Raw genomic sequence first — 11,141 nt, 5'->3', positions numbered from 1 at the left:
GGGTACTAGAATTTGCCTAGGGAAATTGGCTTCTTGTTAAGTCTTTGTGGAGCATGGGGCCTTAGGTGGAATTCTAGGCCCCACCAGAACTTTCTGAGATGGGACTTTCCCACTTGAAAAGACATGCAGATCAACCCGGAATGGCTAGAGGAACTTATTGAAAGAAAGACCAACAGGAGAAGAAAACTAAAGTCAGACTGTTTAGCTGTTACAAGAAAAAGAAAACTGTTCACCTGGGAGCTATCAAGGCAAGAAAAGTCAAATCACCAGGGTAAGCCCCCTTCTAAGACTGAAATTCAAAGAGAACAACAAGAGCTGTCTTGTATGGTCTCTGATGACCCCCCTGGTCTACTTGTGAGTGGAAGGGAAGTGGGAGAAATGCAGCAATGATGACATGGCTGAATTTGACCATATCCCATAAACACTCGTTGACCTGGAAATGAGTGAAAGAGAGAGAAGAAGAAAGGCTGGCTGGTTTGAAGTTCAGGAAGATGTGTGAACTCCCAAGTCTATGGATGCTGACCTAGCCCCTGGGGACTAGAGTTAAGAGTGAAACAAACAGCTGATCTGAAGTGGGGGAGGCAGATAAGAACTCCCAAATTTGCATATAGTATCCATGGTGTCTAACTTGGATGTCTTGCTGACCAGAACTTGACCAGAGGAAGATAAAGAAGTTTGATACGGAGAGCAAGTATAAATTACTACAATTTGATGAACTGGACCTTTGCTTGTAGATGTGGTGGTGGTGGTAGTTATGTGCTGTGGAGTCAGTTCCGACTCATAGCGACTCTATACAGGGTTTCATAGCGACCCTGTACCCCTGTACAGGGTTTCCGAGGCTGTAAATCTTTACGGGAGCAGAAAGTCTCATCTTCCTCCCACAGAACAGTTGGTAGTTTCAAACTGCTGACCTTGCGGTTCGCAGCCTGATTCGTAACCAGTACGCTATCAGAGCTCCTGCTTACAGATGTAGTTATTCAAAATTCCAACTGAAATGGAAAGCTTCTTCATATCAAGGATCAAGCTTGACTCCTCAGTACACTGACAGGTTGATAGGGATGGGCAGCTTAGACATTGGCTACCAAAAATGGGGGACTGAAAAAGAGCAAAGTGGCTGGCTTACAAGGTTTCCTGAGTGGGCTTAGTTTCAGACTGAGGGGCGGGAAGGTAAAATCCCCACTGAACCTTTTTCTTCTTATTCAGATGGGTCTGGTGAAAGAGGATGGGATCAGATGGGAATAGGAATCTATGATTCAATTGTGAGTAATTGGTATCATGACTCATTGTGACTGTCACAACTGTAAGTGTAGAAGATACGTAACTAAAAGCGGGGAGTAGTTAATATTTCATTTCAGGAACAGAGGACCCAAGGACCATCAAGAGGGAAGACTGTGAGGGAAGTGTGGGAGACTAACCAGAAATGCAATGACAGCAGAGCTGTGGCCAAGGTGACAGCATGGAGAGATAGAGCAGAGGACTGCAAGCCCAGGGAGAGAGAAAGACTGTGTGTATGCGGGCAGGAGGCTGGCTTGCAAAAGGTACCCTCTGGACATTCAAGTGAATATATATCTTGTGTGTGGTATGTGTACATCCAAAACAAAAATAAATAAGGGAGTAGAAGTAAATACTGTTAACTTATGGTGACTGGAGGGGATTATAATCATAGCAGTGAAATAAAATATGATTTGTTGAATGTAAAATTGATGCTCTGTCCTGTGAACTTTCACTTACTTCACAATAAAAGCTTATAAAAAAAAAAAAAGAACAGCAATACAGAACACAATGATAGATGTCATAAAGCCCTTTCTAAATTTTATGTGAAAAGAAAAGTGCAGAGACTGAATTTTCAGTATGTTTTCATCGGCAGACATTCTTTGTGTAATGTAAATTGTGTCATGTTATTTTAAAGTATGAACAACCCTTCCCCTGCCCCCTACAATGCTAGGTTGATCCGATGCCTTTTTAATGAAACTCTGTCTAACTTATTACTGATGTCTGTGGTCAGAACCCATTTCTCTCTCTCTCTCTTTTTTTTCCCCACTTTTTATTGGGAATTGAGTGAAGGTTTAGTAGACAAGATCATCAGCTTTGCATTCAACAAAACATACACTTTGTTTCATCTCAATGGTTGCAAATTTGTCCCTACAACAAGTTATCCCACTTCCTCCCTTTGGTTCCTATTTCCACGTCCACCCACTTTTCCATCCTTTCTCAACGTTGTCTTTAGGAGAATGTTACTCTTTCGATTTTGAATGATTGAACATTCCATGGTGAGCATATCTTGGTAGTGTGTTGTCCCTCACCTATATACCTATGTACTGTTTGATTGAAAATTGGGCCACAAGGGTGAATCCTTTCCAGACCTGAATGGTAATCAAGTGCTCTAGTCTCAGGTTCCTTCAGTCTCTTTCTGACCAGTAAACCCAATCTTATTTTCTTTATTATTAAATCATTTTGAGTTTTGTTCCTTTCTCTCACTCAACCTGAGATCCTCTAATGTGATCCATTTTAGTGCAGTTGGTAATGATAGCCGGGCACCATCTAGTTTTTATGGTCTCTGAGTCGTGGGGACTGATAGTCACATGTTCCATTAGTCCATTGGACTAATTGTTTCCAAACTCTTCAATTTTTATCACTCTTCTTTCTTCCGCACATGGAGAGAACAATAGCTGTACCTTAGAAGGCCGCTTATGAGCTTTCAAGATTATATCCAGCCCCACCTGGATATTTTCATCTCCATAATCTATTTAAAAGATCACATTGTACTTATTCTTTGTTCCGTGGGTTGTGGCCTTTGAACAAAAGTCATAACATGCTGACCTAGGAATTCTTCCCTCATCAGTGCTCTGTAAATAGAGTCTCTCTCACTTCTGAGTTCCTTTGTTATGTAGTCTTTTACTCACTTGAACACATATACTGACTTGTAATTATTCTTATCTTGTCCTGTGACCCACTCTTATCTTTCCAGCTTTATCTTGTTACTTGGAGTTCTCTGACAGCATCATGTTCCAAGAGGTGCTGAGTATCTGTTGACAGATTTATTATTCCCAAATGCTGGGGCCATTGGATGATTGCACAGAACGTCCCTTTTACCCACTAGATCCACTTTCTTTCTCCACCCTGCTCTATCCCTCAGGAGATTCATCCATAGTCTCCTTTGTTCTCTGGTTCCTGGTTGGGTGCAGCCCATAGAAGGCACTGACAGGAGGTGGAGGAGAGAAAGTGGCAGTATTTAGTACCCTCACTTCCTCCCTTCCAAGCTGTGGGTTGTCACAACTAAACTACTATATCCAGAAATGGTATCAGTAACCATTTCAAGAGTCCCTTGCCAGGCATGTCCACCCCTTCTCAGTTTTGTTACACTCTCCACCTGCCATTTTGTAACTCACAGACTTTTTGGAAGAGGAAATGTAACCACCAGTCACACACCCTACATAAGATGGCAGCATTCTAAGGAAACAAATATAGTTTGATCCTCCTTTTGAAGAGTGGGTAGAAGGTCCCTACACCTTTTTGGTTATTGGAGGGATAGTACCACACACTGTAGCTGGTCAGGGACAGCGGACACCTGTCAGTTGAGGATGGTAACATACATGGCCAGACCCCTTGAATGTTAGGGCTGTTGGTGTATTTTACCCACTGGGGGCAGCCCCCTAGGAGAACCTCTATGACTGCAGCACCCATTTCTAGCTAGTTTGAACCTTTTATCTTTAAAAACCAGTTGTCGGCATCAAGCTGACTCCATCCAACTCATAGGGATTCCATGTGTGTTAGAGTAGAACTATATTCAGATGACTTTTTTTCTTTTTTTTTTTTTTCCCACTTTTGCATGCTTTATTTAAACACACCTATATACAATGTTAAGGAGCTCTGGTAGCGTAGTGGTTACGAATCGGGCTGCGAACCTTAAGGTCAGCGGTTCGAAACTACCAGCTGCTCCGCGGGAGAAAGATGAGGCTTTCTACTCCCGTAAGGATTTACACCCTCGGAAACCCTGTACAGGGTCGCTATGGGTCGGAACCGACTCGACGGCACTTAACAACAACAATATACAATGTTAAGGAGCTCTGGTAGCGTAGTGGTTACGAATCGGGCTGCGAACCACAAGGTCAGCGGTTCGAAACTACCAGCTGCTGCACGGGAGAAAGATGAGACTTTCTGCTCCCATAAAGATTTACAGCCTCGGAAACCCTGTTCAGGGTCGCTATGGGTCAGAACTGACTCGACAGCACTTAACAACAACAACATATATACAATGTTGACACAGGAAACACCGCAGGGCTCTGCACAATAGCTGAATGCGTTGGTAGGATGGACAGACTCTGGTTTCTCTGTGTGAAGTCTGGGGTGAAAAGCAGGAAAAGCCTGGAGAGCAAGTTTGACTTCCCATCACCACATATGAGGATCTTCAAACATAGTTCTGGGAGCGTTTTCTGGGCTCTCTCTCATTAAGAGGTATGGAATCAGTGACTTGGGGCTAGATCGTTTCTCATATCTCTGCTGGTGATGAGTTGTTGGAGTGCCGCAGCGCGGAGTAGTATCTGGCGAGGTCGTCCTCCGCAGGTGCGTCCTTTCAGGGATTGTCTGGCTTGGAGGGTTACACCTCGACCACCGCGCCCAGGCACACGAGCAGGGAGGGACAGAGCAAGGGTCAGTCCACACAGCCTCAGTCGCTTGTTACCTATGGTGGCGAGTGGGTGGTGGGTTGTGGTCCGACAGCAAGTGCTGAGAGCTGACTGATGGGGTCGCTTCATAGGATTTTTGTTGACTGGTGTTTTGTTTTGTTTTTAAAGTAGATTGCCAGATCTTTCTTCCGAGTTGCCTCTGGATGGGCTTGAAACTCCAACCTTTAGCTTACCACTGAGTACTGCACCCCCAAGAATCCCACCCTTCATGTTGAGACCTGAGATGCTCTTCTGCTTTGTTTTGAAATAGCCAAGCCACAGTCTGTCAGACGATGTTTATTCATGTCTAAAAAGCCATTGAGACATAATTCACATGCCATACAATTCACCCATTCAAAGTTGACAACTCACTCCCTTTAAGTCTAGTCACAGGGTCTGTGCACCCCTTACCACAATCTAATTTTAGAACCGTATGATCCCCTCTAAAAGAAGCTCTGTACACTCTCCATCCCACAGCCTCTGGCAAACACTCGTCTGTTTTCTGTCTCCTAGACTTGCCTATTCTGGACAAAAGGAGGATCATACAGTGCAGGCTCTTTGCGGCTTCCTTCATCTAGCATCCTGTCCTCAAGGTTTCTTCATGTTGTAGTGTCAATAATTACTCCTTTTCATGGAAGAATAATACTCCATTATGTTCAAGTAGAAGGAGCTCTGGTAGCGTAGTGGTTACGAATCAGGCTGCTAACCTCAAGGTCGGCAGTTCCAAACTACCAGTGATTTATGGGAGAAAGATGAGGTGGTCTGCTCCCGTAAAGATTTACAGCCTTGGAAACCCAATGTAGGGTCACGATGAGTCGGAACCAACTCCATGGTACTTAACAACAACAATGTTTGACTAGAGCATGTTTTGTGTATCCATCCATTAGTTGATAAACATTTGGTCTGTTTCCACATTTGGGTTATTAGGTACCATGCTGCTATGAGAATACAGAACCCTGGGGTGGTGCTGTGGGTTAATGCACTGGACTACAAAGTCAGGTTGACCCACAAGGTCGGTGGTTCAGGTTCACCAGTCACTTCTCGGAAACCCTATACAAGGTTACTATGGATCGGAACCAACTCGATAGCACTTAACCACAACAACATTTGTATAGACAGATGTGTTCATTTACCTTGGATGCCTAGGAGTGGAATTTTAGGATACATGGTAACATTATATTTAACTTTACAAAGGACTGCCAAAATGTTTTTGAAAGTTGCGACACCGTTTGTCCCCACAAGTTGTCCCCACCAGCACTTGATGAGGGTTCCAATTTCTCCAAATCCTTTCCAGTTTTTTTCTATCTTTTTGATCATAGTCATTCTAGTGAGGGTCCAGTGGAATCTCAGTATGGTTTTTATTTCCATTTCCCTCATGACACATGATGTGGCCATGTGGGTTAATGTGCTGGACTACAATATCAGTTTAAACAGCAAGGTCAGTGGTTCAAGATCACCAGTCACTCAGTGGAAACCTTATATAGGGTCACTGTGCGTCAGAACCAACTTGATGACACTTAACAATGACAAATAATGTTGAACATCTTTTCATAAGTTTATCAGCTATTTTCATATCCTCTTTAAAATTCCGTACCTAAAACCTTAGTTACAGTCCAGATGGAGTTCAGAATTCTGAACGCTTCTGAATTTCATTAAAGTTTGAAGTTTGTTCAGATGCTAAAAGGTAAAATAGTTCAGATGCTGTAAAGTGTCTAATAGCCACAGTAGTCTCTGGGACAGCAACCCATAATCCTATCCTTTAGTATTTCTGCAGGAAACCATATGACAAGTCACTCTCATGTAAAGTTTATGTATGAGTCCTGGTGGTGCGGCGGTTAAGCACTCAGCCATACTTAAATGACAGGTTGGTAGTTCTCCATGGGAGGAAGAGCTAGCAGCCTGTTCCTGTAAAGATTATAGCCTAGAAAGCCCTGTGGGGAAATTCTACTCATCACAGGGCGTCAGAATAGACCCAGAAGCTCCCAACAATAACCAAGGACAGGTACACCTTTGGCCACTCTCTTGAGCCAGGTTCTCTAGAGAAGCAAAACCAGTGAAGCTTAAATGCTGTTGTTAAGTCCTGTTGAGTCAGTTACAACTCATAGTGACCCTGAATAGGGTTTCCTAGGAGCAGCTAGTGGGTTTGAACTGCCAGTCTTGTGGTTACCAGTCCATAGTGTATCCTACCTACAGTGTCACAACAAAGATCCAAGAGACCAAATGAAACAGATATAGATAATACTCCTGGAACCCAGAACTTCTGAAGAAACAATACAGAAGTGGATTGAATACTATGCGAAGCTGAACAGGGCAGTAAGAAGGGAGATAGATGGATGAACGGTTGATTGGTCTTACTTGGCACCACCATCTTGAACTTTTGTGAGCAGTGTTGGATCCAGGCAACAGCATGAATGTGTGGATACACACCAGTGGCTGGTGATGAGAAAGGTGTGATTCTCCCCCATTCCCCTAGTAACTGGAAGATTGCCCAGCCCAACCCACATCTCATCTACCCTCCTGCACAGTCCCTGCTCTGCCCAAGTTTGGGGCCACATGCTTGTGAACTGTGTCATGTTTGGATGGCACTCAGAAACATCTCTAGTTGCAGAAGCCCCCTTGCTTTTGATCAAGTTTTTACTAAAATAGAATGGTAAAAAGAAGTTCTAATTGGTTAGGATGTTTTTTGTTTTGTTTTTCTTTTTCCTTTGTGAACCAAAAGACCAGGGGCCCTTGGCTATCATGGACTGGATATTTGCATTGTAGTTGATAGGGAAATTGTCCAGATTCCTTGTTCCCACAGGTGTAACTCTTTCTAAACTAATATTCCATCCCTTGAGGCTGTGAGATTCTAGCTAACCTGCCTGAAGGTAGGTGATGTGAGGACTGATATTATTTGGCAGGCTCCTTCAAGAACATTCCACTGCCAGTTTTTCAGCATCTTTTCTTAATACTGTATAAAAATGAGTAGATGGGATTTCAACAACAAAGATGTCAGCTTGAAGAATAAGGTGCGCCTGACCCAAGCCATGGTATTTTCAATCACCTCATATGCATGTGAAAGTTGGACAGTGAATACATGTGAAATTACTGCATTCACTGGAAGTCACAAGGAAGACTGTAGAAAAATTGATGTATTTATTTGAGCTATGGTATTGGAGAAGAATATTAAAAGTACCATGGGTTGCCAGATGATCAAACAAATCTGTGTTGGAAGAAGTACAGCCAGAATGTTCCTTAGAAGACAGAATGGTGAAACTTTATCTCTCGTACTTCAGACATATTATCAAGAAGGACCTGTCCCTAGAGAAGGACATCATGCTTAGTAAAGTGGAGGCTCCGCAAAAAAGAGGAACAGTGGCAGCAGACTCAAACTTAACAACAATTATGAGGATGGTGCAGGATCAGGCTGTGTTTCAGTCTGGTGTGTATAGGATCCCTATGAGTCAGTACCAACTAGACAGTCCCGAACAACAACAACAGAACTGAAGAAAGAAACATAAAATTTGATGGACAAAATAACTAGAAAGAAAGTCAACAAAGACACAGAAGAACTAAACTACACAATCAATCAACTCAACCCCATTGTTGCTGTTGTTAGGGGCTAGTGAAACACTACCTGGTCCTGTACCACCCTCACAATTGTTAGGATCCAGTCCATTGCTGCTGCCATTGTACAGATCCATCTTGCTGGGGTCTTTCACTTTTTACATTGACACTCCACTTTGTTATTTTTATTAAGTGCCATTAACTCATAATGACCCTGTAAAGGGTTTCTGAGGAGCAGCTGGTGAGTTTGCAGTGCTGACCTTGCAGTTCAAACACACCTTGTGATCCGGTGTTTATTCTACAGAGTCACACCAGGGCTCCTCTTTACCAAGCATAATGTCCTTCTCCAAGGATGGATCCCGCCTAGTAATATGTTCAGTCTGAGAGACGAAGTCTTGCCTTCCTGACTTCTAAGGAGCATTCTGGCTGTACTTCCTCCAACACAGTTTGGTTTGTTTGGGCAGTTCGTGATACTTTCAATAGTCTCTAATGCCATTTTCATATTCATTTCAAATATCTCTAACGCCTCTTTCATATTGTTGTCCAACTTTCACATGCATATGAAGTTATTGAAAACACCATGGCTTGGGTCAGGTGGACCTTAGTCCTCAAACTGACATCTTTGTTCTTGAACACTTGAAAGAGTTCTTGTGCAGCAGATTTGCCTATTGCCGTATGTCATTTGATTTCTTGACTGCTGCTTCCATGAATGTTGATTGTGGCTATAAGCAAAATGAAGTCTTTGACAATTTTAATCTATTCTATACTGATGATATTATTTATTGATCCAGTTGTGAGGATCCTTGCTTTCTTTATATTGAGGAGTAATCCATACTGAAACTGTGGTCTTTGATCTTCATCAGTAAGCATTTTAAGCCCACTTCCCTTTTAGCAAGCAAGTTTGTATCACTCATATATGTCTGCTTGTCAATGAGTCATCCTCCAATTGTGGTGCCATACTCTTCTTCATATAACCCAGCTTCTCAGATTATTTCCTCTGTATACAGATCAGATAAGTAAGGTGAAAGAATACAGCCCTGACACCTTTCCTGATTTTAAGCCATTTCTTTTTGGCACAGTAATTCTGTGAGTACCTTCTATCTTCTTTTAATGCTTTCCGTGTGGCTCAATATTTTGCCATGGAATCCTTAAATATTGCAAGTCAAGACTTGAATATTTTCTTCAGTTCTCTCAGCTTGAAAAATGCTGGAATTGTTATTCCCTTCTGATTTTCTTACTCTAGGTCTTTGCACATTTCATTATAATACTTGACTTTATCTTCTTGAGGTGCCTTTTGAAATTTTCTTTTCAGCTCTGTTACCTCTTCATTACTTCCATTTGCTTCAGCATCTCTACGATGGAGAGCAAGTTTCAGAGTCTCTTCTGACATTCATTTTTATCTTCTCTTTCTTTCCAGTCTTTTTAGTGATCTTTTGCTTTCTTCAGCTGGAAATGGATCAAACATACAATAAATATGTATTGATAATTACTGGAGACTGGAATGCAAAGGTTGGAAACAAAGAGGAAGGATCAGTAGTTGGAAAATATGACCTTGGTGATAGAAATGATGCTGGAGATCACATGATAGAAGTTTGCAAGACCAATGATTTCTTCATTGCAAATATCTTTTTAAAACAACATAAAAGATGACTATACACATGTATCTCACCAGACGGAATACACAGAAATCAAACTGACTACATCTATGGAAAGAGACAATGGAAAAACTCCCTATCATCAGCCAAAACAAGGCCAGAGGCAGACTGTGGAGCAGACCATCAATTGCTTATATGCAAGTTCAGGCTGAAGCTGAAGAAAACTAAAACAAGTCCACGATAGTGGTAAGGCTTACAGGTGATAGTTATGAAAACTTCTTCAACATTACCAAACACTTGAGGAAATGAGTTGCTGGGCCTGGCCAGGATTCAGGACCTTACTTTTGAGGAACACCATGGCCAGTTGGCACAACATAGTCCGCAAAGACAATGTTCTACATCCTATTTTGGTGAGTAGCAACTAAAGTTCTTAAGATCTTATGTGCTCCCGAGCAGGCATCTATGATGTAACTATTGGTTTCTCCCTGTCCAGAGGAAAGAAGAGTGACGAAAATTGATGGCACTTTGAAATAATTAGTTCTATGGACTAAGGAGCTCTGGTAGCGTAGTGGTTACGAATCGGGCTGCGAACCTTAAGTTCAGCGGTTCGAAACTACCAGGTGCTCCACGGGAGAAAGATGAGGCTTTCTACTCCCGTAAAGATTGACACCATCGGAAACCCTGTACAGGGTCGCTATGGGTCGGAACCGACTCGATGGCACATAACAACAACAACAACAACATGGACTAAAGGATCACATGAACAATAGCATCCAAGACCCCAAATGAGACCAGAAGAACTAAATGATGCCTGACTACCACAACAAATTGTTCCAAAAGGGACCACATTAGAAGGTCCTGAGTAGAATAGAAGCAAAGATGGAACAAAGTTCAAAATCATTAAAAAAGATCAGGTTTACTGGTTAGATTGAGATTGATGGAAGCCCAGGACTATGGCCCTTGGTCACCATTCTGTTCTGGAACTGAACTCACCCCTGTGGGTGAATTGTCAGTCAAGCAACAGATAGGTCTATAGGGGGACAACAAAACTAGTGAGGTACACACACCATAGAATGGTCAGGCATTCGAGTTCAGAAGGACAGCATTTCCCTAAGAACAAAATTCAGAAGGGTGAGGGAAAGGAGAAGGAATGGAAACAAGAAATGCAGGGAGTTGATGGGCTCAGTGATGTTACAATGAGAGGATTTCAATCAACATTAAATGATGTGTATGAGCTGGAGTTAGAAAAACAAAAAGGAAGAACACAGTCAGCATTTCTCAAGCTGGGGAAACTGAAAAAAAAATTCAAACCTCGACTTTCGTTATTGAAAGATTC

General features: G+C 42.4%; 1 pseudogene; it reads right to left on the bottom strand.

Annotated features, from left to right (window-relative positions):
* Positions 1 to 4,389: 4,389 nt before the first annotated feature.
* LOC102815156 lies at positions 4,390 to 4,895 on the bottom strand (annotated as a pseudogene).
* Between the last annotated feature and the right edge of the window lie 6,246 nt (positions 4,896 to 11,141).

This window comes from Chrysochloris asiatica, unplaced genomic scaffold (assembly GCF_000296735.1).
Source record: "Chrysochloris asiatica unplaced genomic scaffold, ChrAsi1.0 scaffold00264, whole genome shotgun sequence".
Lineage (NCBI taxonomy): Eukaryota > Metazoa > Chordata > Mammalia > Afrosoricida > Chrysochloridae > Chrysochloris > Chrysochloris asiatica.
Note: the sequence above shows the minus strand (reverse complement) of the source record. Positions and strands in the feature narration are given on the sequence as shown.